This window comes from Schistocerca gregaria, chromosome 7, assembly GCF_023897955.1.
Source record: "Schistocerca gregaria isolate iqSchGreg1 chromosome 7, iqSchGreg1.2, whole genome shotgun sequence".
NCBI lineage: Eukaryota > Metazoa > Arthropoda > Insecta > Orthoptera > Acrididae > Schistocerca > Schistocerca gregaria.
The window spans coordinates 80,019,733-80,035,448 of NC_064926.1; the positions used below are offsets into that span (position 1 = coordinate 80,019,733).

The window sequence follows — 15,716 nt, forward strand, 5'->3', positions numbered from 1 at the left end:
CAGTCTCTAGCTGCTAAAGTCAGAAGGGTCTTGGTGGCCAAAAGCTCATTTTGTTACAGTCTTTTTGTTGTGTCTATCTGCTAGTCAGCATCTCTGCTATATGGTGAGCAACAACTATCCTTTTCATAATACCACAATGTTTGAACGTCTCTAGGAAAATAGAGCATATTGCACAATGAAATGCTTTTGACAAGTCACAAAAAATACCTGTTGGCAATATTTTGTCATTTAAATAAAGTGTAATCTGATTTGTGAGGTATTCTGCACAGAGTCAACTTTGAAATCCAAATTGAGACCAATTAAGTATCTCATTTTGAGAGAGGTGTGTTATGGTTCTTGCATGCATAATGTTCTCCAGTACCTTCAAGAAGGAGATAAGTAGTGAGACTGGTTAGTTATTAACATCTGACTTACTACCTTTCTTGTTACAGGTCTGATAATAGTATATTTCAGTATGTATGGAAATATCCTCTGTGGGAATGATGTGTTGTAAATTTGACGGAATACATTGTGTATTTTAGCACCAGTACTTTACTTGAGATATTTTCAACTCCATGAAAGTTTTGAATCTTAAGAAAGTTTATTATGTTCTTAATTTCTTTGGCAGGGCATAGAATAATCATAATTTGATGAATGAATGAGTAACTTCCCCTTGCATATATCACTGTATCCCTTGAACAGCCCATACCAATCTTCTGAGCTGCTTCAAGGAAGTGATTATAAAACACATTAGCTATATTTTTTATTTGGCTGTTTTCTTTAAAAACGTAGTCTTCACATTTCTAAATCAAATTTAACTGTTGTCATTAAGATCTAATTTTATTGTTTGAAACATTGTTTTCACCCATTATAAAGAGTTTTTTTGAGTTCTTAATCACTTTCTTTAACTGAGCACAGCATTACTTATAATATGTAATTAGTTTTGCTCTTCTGTTTGTCCTAACCATTTCAAACAATTTTCCTTTCTTTGGACATAATATTTTGATTTGCTTCAGAATCCAGGACTTTTTCGATGTCTTTCTAGTGCCATACTTTGTTGTTTTCTTGGGTAAGCAGCTTTAAAAATCTATAGAAACCCAGTTGTAAATTCATTAAATTTGGAATTAACATTTGTCACATGCCATTCATTGACTGTATACTGTAGATCCTATCAAGAGCGAGAAGTCAGGGATGTGGAATGAGTCAAGGTATACAGCAGCACAATACAAGAACATAATAGAAACTTAGTCTGTAGACTATATAAACAATAAGTTTTACTGTGCTGCTTGGCATTATCTTAACGTACACTATCTAAACTGAACTGAGTAAATTAGTAAGAAAGTTGCTAGTCTGAAAAAAGCTTCTGTTTATCTGCTATTAATAACTTATCATTTACTAGAATACAATGATATTTTTCAAACAAAAAATTTTCTAACATCTGTAAATACTGAGTCCTATGTACAGTACTTTATTTGTCACACAGTTTTATAACAAATGCTACTAACTGCCATGTAGTTAACAGAACTTTTGGATCCTCAAATATTGATATTAAGATAGTTTGTGGAAAGGATGACTAACTAGATATATTTTAATTTTCTTTGGAACTGGTAGAGATTCCCAGTTTCTTGCTGATGTTAGAGAGGAGCTTGTTGAAAGTCTTCCCATGAGAGCACATAACTACATTATCAGTGCTAGATGAGTAGGCTAAGCCCACATGAAAATTATTTTTATGTCTTGTATTGTGGCTGTGTAAACCAAACTTCAGCTGAAAATGATTTATCATGAGCAACAAAACCATCAAGGAGTAAATATTTTGGGACGTGACTGTAAGAATTCCAAAGTCCTTAAAATGGCTTGTGCAAGGTATACAATTATCTATTTTATACAATATTATTACTGCTCACTTTTACTGAATAAACGCTGTATAATATGAATCAGGATAGACTGCTCTATTCACAAAGTAGAGGAGCCCTAGAGCAGTGGACATATACATTCAAAAGTAGACTGTCGGATAAACTATCAGACAAAGTTCTTTGTCAGATCAAGTAGCACACACCACACACACATGTATGGGCACTGTTGCCTCCAGGCACTTACAATAAGAATTATTTTGAATAAAGATATTTCCTCTGTTACTTATGTTTCAGAGAAGATAAGATGTTCAGTGCAAGAAGGATATAAAGTTGTTTATGCACATTATAGTAGTCCCAAAACAAATAATTAATCACAGGGTAAGATTTTTAAATGAATATAGTATTCCTGAACTATAAACTTTGAACATTTTCCTTAAAGAAAATGTTTATACAGGAACTAGAAGAACTGGCAGTTATGCTAGCACAGTCTGCAGCAGTAATGCTGCAGCTAGATCAGGTGATTGGATTGTAGGCAAGTCTTTCAGGTCAATGAAAAGCTCCAGGAGATGTACTTAATCTGATAGTTTTAATCTAGCTGTGTCCAATAGCTACAGCACTTTGGGGACTGAGGACAAAAGTATTCATGCAATGCAAGAAGTTCAGAAATTGTCTGACAATATAGGGCATAAGCTGAGAGCTAAGTGCAAGTATAAATTTTTTAAGAAGAACAAAAAAGTCATACTACTGGGTAGAAGTCAGAAGGGGTGAATGTCAGACATGAAGTGATTACCAGGTAACTAGTATTTTTAAGTTAAGAGCAGGGCTTAGACATATCACATGTGAATTAGGCTCTTTGGGAAACGATCTTGAAAAAGATCACGTAATAATAGCGAGGGGTTGACATGCTGCTACCTAATTTTTCTACCATTGTTAAACTATGAAATATTTAATCAGCAATAACTTTCCTTTATATTTCACTGTAATTTCTATAAGTTAGATACATGACATGCAAAGTTGGGAATGAACATTCCCTTTCATGTTAACTGCTGTGAAGTCTAATTTCAGTTTATCTTCTGTGAAGTGAAAATGAAGTTGGATGGTCCTCAGGTTTTAATATTATTAAATCAAATATGTCACCTCTGGGGTTTATTTTACAATTACAAAGAAATGACAATGTGAGCCAAATTAGTTTTCCAAACAAAGTAAACAAACTGAAATAATACCAAAGCATCTGGTCACAAAAATATTTATAAGTTTTTAAAATTCCTATCTTTGTTATGTATTAAGGTGTAGTTAATTTTATTACTAGTTTACAATATTTTAACAGTCTTGATGCCACAACTTCTTTTACAATCTCACTTAAATGTCTTTGCATCACAGTTTTTTTACAAATATGAGCTTTTAGTTACAAATCTGTTATGTTTTTATTTGAATTACATTTTCTTCCATATTGCGGAAAAGTACAAATTGTTTGTTAATATTCAGTATCAACACTCTTTCATAGGTCGTTGTTGGCTGCAGCTTCATTCCGAGTATGTGTAACTTCTTACTGCATAGAGAACGATTCCGACTCAGCTTATGGATGTGTTTCCATTGACTGAGCCGACCAATCCTGCCATAAAACATGCACTCATATGAATTACACTGAATGGTTGTAGGAGGGTGGGGTTTTAATTGATGGAGCTTTCTTACTTGTTGCTTGGCCTCTTCATACCTGCAGTGTATAGTTTGCATATAGTTTTCCTCCACAGTAAACAGTCCAAGGCACATTCTTCCCATGGTTGTATGTTTAAATCAGCCATCTTTGTGATGTGTTTCTGCTGATCATCAAAACACTTAAGAGGGGCTGCATGAGGTCTACGGCCAAAGCAGAGTACTCCGTAAAGAATTTAGAGGGGAAGCCTGGTATCACACATGCAGTGAACATAGCCTAATCATCTCACCTGATGAGGAATGATGGTTGCCTCAATGCTGTGCTTTTTTTCCAGAACTACGGTAGTGCTCACATAGCCCTGCAACTTAATGCTCAAGATGTATCTCATTTTCAGTTAGTGGAAGTGTTCTATTTTTTTACATCACAGCGATAGAGTGTCAAGTTTCACAGCCATATAGTAGCATGGAAATGACAATAGCTCTGCACAAAATGATTTCAATATGCAGCTTTAGGTCTTTATTCATGAAGACTCTGTGCATTAAACATCTGAATGCTGCATGAGCAACCCCAATTCTTTTATTGGCGTCCTGTTCACAGGGACACCATTCAGACAAGATGCTTTCAAGATATGAAAAGCGATCAACATGTTCCAGGATTGTTTCTAAGATGAAGATATTGAACTCAGGGAGTGTTATTCCTGGGGCAGTTTGTGTAAATACCTTCATTTTTTTCACATTGTTGATAGGACTAAAGTGATCACATGCAGTATTAAAGCAGTCAACTGACTATTGTAACTTTGCAGGTTTTGGAGCAGAAATGTGGTGTCATCAGGTAACCTGTGTCCTTTTTTTGTTAATAAAGTCTTGCCAAACTGAAGAGACCTCTATCAAAACAAAACTTCATCTTCATGCCTTGCTTGTTTGCAGATGATTCATACAACCTGGCAACCATGTACACTGCAAAGAGCATTGAAGTGGGCACATAGATTTGTTTCAAACCCTGAGTGATTGAGAACAAAACTGATACAGAGTTAACATGAAGGGCCCACCCAGATATGCCATAATGAAAAGCTTGAACAAATTCCACATAGCATTCAGGCTAGGCACTGAATCAAAGGCTTTTTCCAAGTCATAGAACACTAAATGTAGAGACTCTGTTGCTCTCTGCATTTTTCCTGGAATTGTCTAGCACAGAAACATCATATCTGTTGGGCCTCTGAAGGTTCGGAAACCACAATGAGATTCAGGTAAAATTCTCTCTGAAATGATTTGGAGTTGATTTAATAGACTTCTTGTAAGAACTTTATCTGCAGTTGGAAATAGTGATATACCATGGTAGTTTCCAAATTCATCATGATCACCTTTCTTAAGGATAGTGATGGTGGCAGCATTTCAGGTACTTCTCGAGTTTCCAAAACTATGAGGATGAGTGTAAAAAGGCTAGTCTTCAAGGATATACCTCCATTTTGTATCCATTCCCGAGTGATGTTGTCAGGACCTAGAGCCTTTTTTGATATTAGGTACACAACAACTTAACATCATGTAAAATTCCTTTCCAGTCACTAGTCTTCAAAGGAAATATCAATTTATAGAAAGTTTCACAGTTAACATGATGCGAACAATTTGTTGCCCCTTTCGTTCATATTTTTATCAGACATTATTAGTTTTACCTATTATGGTTATTCATTACAGACCTAAACAAAATGCTCAAATTACCAACCAAAAGTGTCTATTTTCTATTCACAATTGTATATCAATGCCATGAAATGAGAAATTTCAATAATTATAAAAGCAAATATATTGCCGCAGGAGAAGATGAGTAGTACCATGGTGTAGCGGTTATGTACTAAACTGTTGATTGGAGGGTCATGAGTTTAAAACTCACCTGGACTGTACCATTTTAATTTCTGTATTTGGTTCAAGTCTATTCTAGAAGTATCCACAAATATCAAGAATCATTGTACTGGAATGTTCTGTAACTGTATATACTGTATGTGTTCTGGCCAGTGGCAGTTCCCTCCGCACTCTTGTATGTGCAAGTGCTGAATAAACCTTAGTTAAGTGAAGTTAGTGTTCATCATTCATCTAAGTACAACTTCTTCTACGTGACATTATTCTGGTGGAGGCACTGGTTACTGGAACTTGTGATAGCACACATTATCGACGACACAGTGGCTCTCATCAGGCCACGACAGAGCTGCAGGTTACATGGTGAGAAACCTGAGTTCAAGCCATATTCAACAGATCACAATCTACTGGAGACACAAGAAGAAGAGGACGTTATGATGACAGAAACTGTGTGCCACCACATGAGACATCCTTCTGGGTTTTCTGGTGATGGTGGCCAAGATCCAAACAAGTGGCTGAAGGTATATCAGTGTATAGCCAAATATGGGATGACACTGTGTGTTTGGCTAACATATTTCTCTACTTGGAGGGCACTGCCAAGCAATGATATGAGAACAATGAGGAGAAGTTCACAAGCTGGGAAGTATTCCAGGCAGAACTGCCCAAGTATTTTGGTGACACACAATGACAGAAGTGCAAGGCTGAAGATAAATTAAAGTGCAGGGCACAGCGTCCACAAGAAGTTACAGCATCCATATTCAAGATGTCTTGCAGATTTGTAAAATAGTGGATCCTAGAATGAAGCAGGATGATAAAATTGCACATCTCATGAAGGGTGTTGCTGAGGACATGTATCAAGCCCTAACCCTGAAGGAGGTTTCGACTGCAGACGACTTCATAAAATGGTGCCAGTATATCGAGACAATGCATAAAAAAAAAAAGAATTACACACAAGGAGTTTGAACAGCTTCCAAACATCGCATTGATGTATGTGATGTAGAAAGCAACTGATTTCACAAGTGTTCATCAGATAGTGAGAGAGGAAGTTCAGAAGGCACTTGGATTACACGGTGAGCAAAAATCTGAGACACTTCAAGAGGTCATAAGGGAGGAAGTGGAACAGTCATTGAGCCCAATCTCTCATCCTTCATTTCCCTTTAAAACAGTGAAACAGTCAAGACGCAGGCAGAGTTACTTTCCTACAATTCTGCATGAGGAACCTGTTTGGGCAGAAGGAAGACTGACATCTGGAGGACCCAGGATAACCAATGAGTATCTTTCCACTGCAGACGATCGGGACATATGGTGCGCTATTGTCAAGAAAGGCAGTGGATATTTGATGATGCCTGCGCCAGAAGACAGCAGACAGATCTTTGCTGATGCCAACTCCGGGACGATGAAGATGAACAACAAGATGTAGGTGCAGGATGACATAGGTCACCATCGCCGCAAGCTAGCCACTGGAGAGGATGCTCTCCAACACGCCAATCAAGGTCTCCATCGCCGTTTAGGAGCTCCAGCCAATCACCTAGCCGCCACAACCTGGAAAACTAAAGGGTGGACCTTCCTTGGAGGTGAGGCTGCTGAAGAGAAAAATCCTTCGCCGTCGATCACTACTGAAATGATAGGAAACTATGTCGATATGCTCGTGGATGGCTGACCAGCCCAAGCTCTTGTGGCATCTGGAGCATCATATTCAGTCATTTGAGAGAAGTACCATCGCCAGTCACAGAAAACAGTATTCATCGACAACAAAACATCTCTGCTGAAGGTGGCTAATGGGAAATGTGTAATACCTACCGGAAGATGTACCATTCGTGTGGCCCTTAGAATTTGTCATCTTACAAGAGCATAGTCATGACATAATTCTCAGATGGGGCTTTTTGAAAGCTTCTTAGGCCATTATAGATTGTGGTCACTTGAAGATTATGCTAGATGAGATGAGATACTGTGGACAGGAAGATGTGTATCTGAGTGTGTGGAGACTAGGTGTGCTGGGTGAAGTGATCATTCCTGTAGTCAGTGCCAGAAAGGTAACTGTTACATGTCATGCCATGCATCAACACATGGATCTTGTAGCTGAATGTAAGAGAAGCATATCACTGAAGAATAACTTGGTCATCCCAGCCTTTATCGTCACATTAAGAACAGATTCAGTGAATTGTGGATAGTTAACTGTTACCAAGAACCGCATATCCTTCCAAGACACATGTGTATAGCAAACACTGAGCCGTTAATTGAAGAACAGATGAGTGTCATAGAAACCTCTCATGCCAAGTCTGTGGCCGAAATTAGTGCTACCACTACGAGACAAGATCTTCTAGCACGACTATCACCAGATCTCATGAAGGAACAACAGAAGAAGCTACTTGCCATTCTTCAAGAGTTCTCTGAATGCTTCAATTCACAGGTGCAGAGCAAATTAGACAAATCGATGGTGAAGCACCGGATTGGCACAGGAGACCATCAACCAATAAGCCAGAGAGCATACTGAGTGTCATCAATGGAACATCAAATAATTTGCGATGAGGTAGAGAAAATGATGAAGAATGACATCATTCAGCCTTCTCAGAGCCCATGGTCATCAACAGTGGTCCTTGACAGGAAGAAGAATGGCAGTTGGCGCTTTTGTGTTGATTACAGGAAGCTTAATAAGAACTAAAAAGGAAATTTACCCTCTTCCCCAAATTGACAATACACGAGGTTGTCTGAAGGGGGCTGAGTTTTTCTCGACCATGGACGTGTACTCGGGATACTGGAAAATCGAAGTAGATGAGGCTGATCATGAGAAAACTGCATTCATCACCTCTGAGGGCCTGTATGAGTTTAAGATAACACCGTTCAGTTTGTGTAATGAACCAGCAACTTTTGAACAGATGATGGGTAGTCTTCTACACAGCCTGAAGTGGACAATGTGTCTTTGTTATTTAGATGACATTATAGTGTTCTCAGAGACATTTGATGAACATATAAAAAGGCTGAGGGCCATTCTTAAGTGTCTCCAACAAGGCGGACTGAAACTTAATCCAAGAAAGTGTCTCTTTGGAGAAAAAGAAATCAAAATACTTGGACACCTTGTGTCAAATGAAGGTGTGCCGCCAGATCCAGAAAAGGTGATATCTATAATGGAATTTCCTATTCCTAAAAGTATTAGAGATGTGAGGAGCTTCCTTGGATTATGTTCTTATTACCATCATTTTATCAAAGACTTTTGTATCAAAGCCAGACCACTCCAAGAGTTGTTAAAAACTGATGCTAAATTTATCTGGGGTGGTGCTCAACAAGATTCTTTCGATGTGCTGTGAAAAGCTCTGATGACTGACCCCATATTTGGTCCTTATGATGAGAGAGCACCTACAGAACTACACACAGATGCCAGTGGGTACGGGTTTGGTGCTGTTCTGGTGCAAATTTCAAATAGAAAAGAGAAGGTTATAACCTATGCTTCTAGGACACTTACAAAAGCTGAGAGAAACTACTCAATTATGGATAGAGAATGTCTTGCTGTGATCTGGGCCATGTGCAAATTTCGACAGTATCTCCCTGGAAGGCCATTCACAGTATTTGGTTGACAGGTCTTAAGAATCCAACAACTCACCAGGTGGGCACTATGTCTTAAGTCTTAAGAGTATGACATTACCTCACCCCCCCCCCCCCCCCCTCCCCCACCCAGTAGCTGAGTGGTCAGTGCGACAGAATGTAAAGTCAATCCTAAGGGCTCGGGTTCGATTCCCAGTTGGGTAAGAGATTTTCTCCGCTCGGGGACTGGGTGTTGAGATATCCTAATCATCATCATTTCATCCCCCTTGATGTGCAAGTTGCCCAGGTGGCTTCAAATTGAAAGACTTGCACCAGGAAAACAATTTATGGGAGGCCATAGTCACACATTTGCACCATAGTGTACAAAAGTGGAACAAAAGACCAAGATGCTGACTGTCTCTCAAGAAACCCTGTGCAAGACCAAGACTTTGATGAAGATAGTGACTGTCTTGCTGCACTCCAGGATCTCTCTGTTGAGCAGAAGAAGGACGGCATGATATCTCAAATTATGCTTGCCTTAAATTGGTCAGAGGATGTAAAAGGACAATTTAAGGCAGTTAATGGATTACTTTGTAAGAAAAACTTTGATCCATTTGGAAAGAGGTGGCTACCAGTGATTCCTAAACACATGCGCTTATATGTTCTACAGAAATATTCCATGACAAACCTGAGGCTGGATATTTAGGATTTGTTCAGACCTACAATACAATGTGCAAGATATTTTTCTGGCCAGGTTTATTTAGCAGTGTCCGTTACTATGTCACACTGTCAGGAGTGCCAGAGGAGAAAGGTTGTTCCTCAGAAACCACCTGGCTGACTCATACCAATTCCACTAGCCAAAACACCTTTCCAGCATGTTGGGATTGACCTCCTCAGACGATTTCCAATGCCTGCTAGTGGCTAGAGATGGATTATTGTTTGCACTGGTTATCTGACATGCTGTGCCATGTGAAAACAGCCGAAGCATCCGAGGTAGCCAAATTCATCGTGGAAGATATTGTATTAAAACACGGTGCCCTAATGTCATTAATTACAGATTGAGGGGAAGTTTTTCAATCGAATCTTGTGACAGAGACAAACTGTCGGTGCAACATTAGTCATCACGTGACAACTGCCTACCATCCGTAAACTAGCAGGCTTATGGAATGCCTTAATAAGAACTTGGCTGATATGCTATCAATGTTTGTCAATGTTGAGCAGAGCAACTAGGATGAGGTGCTACCTTTCGTGATGTTTGCCTACAACACCGCCAAACAAGACACCACAGGATTTACACCATTTTCCCTGCTGCATGAGCATGAGGTAACTACGATGATGGACACTGTGTTTCCGTTACATCCTGATAATGTGGACGACAACTACATTGGCCAGGCGTTAACCAGAGCAGAGGAAGCTCAGCAGTTAGCTCAACTCCGCATGCTGCAGGCTTAAGAAAATGATCACTGAAGGTATGATGCGAGCCATGGCCCTGTTGTCTACCAGCCTGGTGACCTCGTCTGGATCTTCACTCCTGTTTGGACAGTTGGTATCTCTGAGTAGCTCCTCAGGTACTACTTTGGACCTTATAAGATTGTGAGACAGTTGTCTGATGTTACTTATGAAGCTGAAGATTTTGACCCTGACACAAGATGACGACTGATCAGGGATACGGTCCACGTCCTTTGAATGAAGCCCTATAAGGATCGTGCAACCCAGGGTAAATCGAAGCTCCAGTGACAGGCAGCAAGCGGAAAGATGATGTAGAGTGTAGCAGCTAATGAAGTTCTAAGAAGATTACCACCAGGGCGAGAATCAGTCATCAGGAGTCAGAGTATGCAGGACCGATGACTTGTTCCTGGACTATGAGGACGTAGCACCAAGATGCTGTTCTCTTAAGGAGGGAGCAATGTCAGAGAAGAAGCTGAGTAGTACCATGGTGTAGTGGTTATGATCTAAACTGTTAAGGGTCATGAGTTCAAAACTCACCTGGACTGTACCCATTTTAATTTCTATCTTCAGTTTGGGTACATTCTAGAAGTATCCAGTAATGTTAAGAATCATTGTACTGGAATGTTTTGTAGCTGTATATATATTGTATGTGTTCTGGCTGGAGACAGTTCGCTCTGTGCTCTTGTATGTGCAAATGTTGAGTAAACCTTTGTTAAGTGAAGTTAGTGTTCGTCATTTATCTAAGTACACCTTCTTCTACATGACAATATCAAGGTTTTCATCAAAGATTGTGACTGATAACTTGTAATGGATTGTCTAAGTCAGTTACAGTTCATGCTGCATGTAACATTTTGGGATGCCACTGACTCACTTATAGGACTAGGGAGGAAGACAGGTTTGAGGCACATTTATGAAACACATGACAAGGGACCCCTCAGGAAGGTTTGTTGTGTCTCTACCATTTTGTGATGGTACAGGCTAAGTAGGAAGATGCCACATGCATGTTGCTTAGAATACTCCTCACATTAGCATGAAGATTGTGTTATTCTTTGAGTGGTGTGATAAGCTTGTAACATGGCAGATGAGAAGATAACGCTACAAAATTATGGATCCTAAGGATGGTGTTCATTCCAATACACTGGTCGTGTATGAAACACATATTTCTGTAGATAACTGCTAACATGTTCAACCTTGTTTCCACTTGGATGTGAGTACATAATTACTTTGTGGTCAGGTAGACATGTTTTTGACTTGCAGTTCATTATTTTACATAAATTTACTTTTATAGAAAAGTCCAGAAAGACTGACATGTCATCAGTTTCTGAAATTGCTTCTTTTATTTGTATATCCTAGAAACAACACATGAATATTGTTAAAAGATAAAACAAAATTCATGTACATTATAGTACAATTAATGATTCTGCAGTTAAAACATAATTAAGAGCTATTCTGGTCTGACTGTTTGCAGAACATGTTTTGTTAATTTTCAGATTGAAAATATTCACTGACTAGAACCAAAATTATGTCTTCTATTTTATGAAGTATTATGCTCTATCAATCTTTTAAAAAAAATTATAGATTCAATTACGTTGTCATTCTAATATTACCTCATAAGATTTTTATTGCTATATTCATATATATGTCTAAACAGATGTGCCCACAGTGGCAGCAGCAGTGGCAGTGGATGGTTCTTGGAGTTGTGTGTTTATTTTTTAGGTAATTCAAGATCATGCATTGTTTAATTTGTGAAATTATGAAAAGTTATTGGAATGTGAAAATGAAGTGTTGTTACAATTTGGTGCTACTTCAATTAATAAACAGAAGATAAAATACATTCAGCTGCCTCATTATGGTATTAATTATGTATCCAGGCAACTATTAATTCAACCTCAAAAGCTAAGTAGAATGTTACTGGGAAAACACACAGAGGAAAAGGTCATTCACACATAAATGTGATTGATGCAGCTCTCCTTATTCAATTGCATCATACATAGTCCTTCTAAATGCCTCTCTGATATGAGATTGCTTGCGCTACTAGTTGCCAGAAGGACCCAGTCTGACCAAAGCAGTATTCATTCTATCCCACTGATTTCCATTGTGTTCACTGGGTCTTTGGTTTTTAGGATAAATTTATCCACAAGACAGATCTGGCCTTGGCAACCAGAGAAATTCATCATGTGCATGTGAGCTGTGCTTGCATGAGTGTGTGTGTGTGTGTGTGTGTGTTGTCTAATTCTGATGAAGGCGTGTTTGACCGAAAGCTTTGTTTGACAGTCTTTTTGTTGTGCTGATCTGTGACTCAGCATCTCCGCCATGTGGTGGGTAGCAACTACCCTTTTCATAATCTTATAATTATTCCATCCTGAATTTTCCATTGTTAGACAGAACTGTAGAATAGATATAATTACAATTTCTTCAGCTCTTAGTAAAACAAAATATTACAGCATACTACAGCTTGGACAAAACCAAAGATATTATAGAATATGTATTTATTAACCTTTCTCAACAAATTAGAAGCATTACAAATAAAAAGCACAAACTTTTCATACTCACACAGGAAAATGAAAGAATTGCTGGAATTTAACCAGACTTGTTCTGCAGGAAAATGAAAGATTTAATGGAACCAGACTTGCTCTGCATATCAGAGTATCACCTGCAAATCACTGAAATCGAGCGTATTCATCTAGATGGATACCAGCTAATAGCATACTGGTGTAGAACTAATAAGAAGAAAAAGGGATGGCTCTACATGCAAAAATTGGAATTAATTCCAAGCTCTTCATGTTAACTAATATTGTGTGTCAGCATTAATATTTGTGAACAGATTTATGTCATGTAAGTAGAAAGAGGGAACAGTTATATTTACATCTCTTAGCAGGGACAATAAGGTTTTCTTGGTCTGGCATTGTACATTGATTCCATTATCATTCCACAACCAGACGTAGAGTCATCATTTTAAAAATCATTGGCAAGAATCTTTGCTGCTGTCTCATGTATAATTGTTTTTGGCTGATACTACTGAAGAGATGCTTCTCTACAATATACATTGGCAGGCTTGATATTCATTGACTCGAAGAACTTGTCTATACATGTTATCTACACTAGCTGCAAGCAAAACACACTGGTGCAGAACTGCAGAATTACGGGTCTAACCATTAACAAGCTGGTCAGTAAAATGTCATTATTGGACTTGGTGGAACGTTCAGACAAGTCTGTTGTCAAGGACATGGATCCAAATTACTTGATAATAATATGGTGAAGCATACAGTAAGGGCTGGTTGTCATTGAGGGTTCTTTGGTTCCATGTTATCCAACACTTTATACTAATCACAAAATTTGTGTAACGATCTTTGTGTTTAGGATGACTGGTGAACCTTTGTTGTACCCAAGAAAAATATCTTGCTGCTATGTAAAAGGTAACCTGTATTATCACAAAATGGTAGACACACAACAAACCCTCCTGAGAAATCCCTGTCATGTATTTCACAAATGTGCCTCAAACCTGTTTTCCTCCTTAGTTCTATAAGTGAATCAGTGCTTCTAGATTCCAAAATTTTTCAAGATAATTTTACCATCAGTGTTGGTTTTAGCAAAGCTTGAGACTACCAACTAGTGACAAACTTGCACATAAAGTATATTGTTATTGGAATGACACAAACCAACCCAGCTCAGTCTCTTTGAGAATGAGATTTTCTACAGAGCAACTGTAATCACTGAATATAAAGATAAAATTCTACACTTAACAGAACATAATTCCTTCCAGGAAAGTAGAACTCTGGATCAGTTAACTTGACATTGTTCTATGTACTGCAATCAATCCTTTGTTCTACTAACAGTTATGTTTGGAAAAAACAGGTTTGTCACAGTCACTCTGAAATCATTTATTTATGAACCAGCTTGCACAGAACAACAGTGCTTTTCTTGCAAAAGAGTGGCTGCTTTTCTCAGGAGCACACTGCCCTGTTCCCTTGCAATATGATACAAAATACTATTATCTTGGGCTGTCCTTCAATGTGCAGAAACTCAACTTATCTTGTCAATCATGTAAGGCTCTGAATTTAGGATCCATGTTGTTTTGACAGTCTTTCACTGTAATGCTTTGAATCTACTGAACATCAGCGCAGACTGGCACTCAATTTAAATTGGAAACCTTGCAGCAGATTTTGTGACAAAAGATAAGCTGTTGTGCTTTAAAATGTTCTTGTACTTGCTTATTGGAGCTTGCTGGAATCCATTGCACTTACTGAAAATGTGTGACTGACGGCACATAAACACAGCAGATTTTTCTTTGTAGCTCTGTCATGACTGCATAAATTTCCTATTGACAGTTGTAGGGTACCAAACACATTTTATAAATTTCATTATTTTTTGGGACATATTACTTCCTCCCACATGTCTTGGGAAATGACCCCGGTGAGAAATTAAGGGCTAATAATGAGACTTACCCCCCACCCCCATGAACCATGGACCTTGCCGTTGGTGGGGAGGCTTGCGTGCCTCAGTGATACAGATAGCCGTACTGTAGGTGCAACCACAACATATGGGTATCTGTTGAGAGGCCAGACAAACGTGTGGTTCCTGAAGAGGGGCAGGAGCCTTTTCAGTAGTTGCAGGGGCAACAGTCTGGATGATTGACAAATCTGGCCTTGTAACAATAACCAAAACAGCCTTGCTGTGCTGGTACTGCGAACAGCTGAAAGCAAGGGGAAACTACAGCCGTAATTTTTCCCAAGGGCATGCAGCTTTACTGTATGATTAAATGATGATGGCGTCCTCTTGGGTAAAATATTCCGGAGGTAAAATAGTCCCCCATTCAGATTTCCAGGCGGGGACTACTCAGGAGGATGTCGTTATCAGGAGAAAGAAAACTGGCATTCTACGGATCGGAGTGTGGAATGTCAGATCCCTTAATCGGGCAGGTAGGTTAGAAAATTTAAAAAGGGAAATGGATAGGTTAAAGTTAGATATAGTAGGAATTAGTGAAGTTCGGTGGCAGGAGGAACAAGACTTCTGGGCAGGTGACTACAGGGCTATAAACACAAAATGAAATAGGGGTAATGCAGGAGTACGTTTAATAATGAACAGGAAAATAGGAATGCGGGTGAGCTACTACAAACAACATAGTGAACGCATTATTGTGGCCAAGATAGATACGAAGCCCACACCTACTACAGTAGTACAAGTTTATATGCCAACTAGCTCTGCAGATGATGAAGAAATTGAAGAAATGTATGATGAAATAAAAGAAATTATTCAGATAGTGAAGGGTGACGAAAATTTAATAGTGATGGGTGACTGGAATTCGGTAGTAGGAAAAGGGAAAGAAGGAAACATAGTAGGTGAATATGGACTCGGGCAAAGAAATGAAAAAGGAAGCCGCCTGGTAGAATTTTGCACAGAGCACAACTTAATCAT

At 38.7% G+C, this 15,716-nt stretch overlaps 1 long non-coding RNA gene across 1 annotated transcript in view; it reads left to right on the forward strand.

Annotated features, from left to right (window-relative positions):
• LOC126282003 (uncharacterized) overlaps positions 1-15,716 on the forward strand; it is a 41,988-nt gene that overhangs the window by 10,654 nt on the left and 15,618 nt on the right. Inside the window, exon 2 of the long non-coding RNA XR_007551319.1 lies at positions 4,084-4,197. This is a non-coding gene — a long non-coding RNA (uncharacterized LOC126282003). The remainder of the gene's footprint in view (positions 1-4,083; positions 4,198-15,716) is intronic.